The sequence below is a fragment of the Myotis davidii genome, unplaced genomic scaffold, assembly GCF_000327345.1.
Source record: "Myotis davidii unplaced genomic scaffold, ASM32734v1 scaffold240, whole genome shotgun sequence".
Taxonomy (NCBI): domain Eukaryota; kingdom Metazoa; phylum Chordata; class Mammalia; order Chiroptera; family Vespertilionidae; genus Myotis; species Myotis davidii.
The window spans coordinates 2,809,531-2,810,431 of record NW_006292334.1 but is presented as its reverse complement, the minus strand read 5'-3'; positions in this window follow the sequence as shown (position 1 = coordinate 2,810,431).

The following is a 901-nucleotide window of genomic DNA, read 5'->3' as shown; positions in this document are numbered from 1 at the left end:
AAGACTCTTTCAAGATGGGAAATACTTATGAGAGTGTAACTCTTAGTATCAAGGAAAAATATCCTCCTTTCTGAGCAAGTTAGCTCTGAGCCATCAGTCCCCACCAATGCTGCTGTGTGTGAGGAATATGCTGCTTTACTCAACAGCCTTCCCTCCCCTCCTCTGGTTTCCTGGGGAGAAGGATGGGTCCTTGCGCCCAGACTTCCATAGGACCCAGTCTTATCAGAAGCCTCTCCCTGAGGCACCTGGTGTCATACTGTACCTTTGTCCTGAGGGTGGCACACAGCTTAGAGAATGTTCTCAGAGAAAACTCATATTTTGAAGCACTTTTCTCAGTTACTTTGAACCTGATTCCCTTAACCATGCCAGAGAAATGAGACACTATAGTCATTGTATATAGGGACCCTCCCAGTTTGTTCATAAAATGTACGTATATTTTACCCATATATACCCAGGGGTACTTTCAAGTGACCAATTCCCTGCTTTTATGCCAGCTGCCCATTGGCTGGGTCACTATTACTCAGACAAGTTCTGCTTGTTACCACATCCAATTGGGGAAAGACTCATAACCACATTAGTTTTAACATCCATTGACTTAATGAACTTTAATGGACATGCAAATCACCTTGTAAACTGCAGATTCTAATTCAGTAGGTCAGGGTTGAAGCCCAAGTTCTGTGTACCCAACCAGCTTCAAAGAAATAGCCAGGCTCTAGGTCCAAAAATTACATTCTGGCCAACAAGGATTGGGGCCACAATGTATACAGCACCAAAAGAGAGAGTAGCAGGTTAAAAATCCAAGACAAGCCTTCAAAATGGAATCTTCTCTGCTTTAATTATACTCTCTATCTGGGAACCATAGGGCCAGGTAACTATTGGAGAATTTCTGTAACTAGCTTGA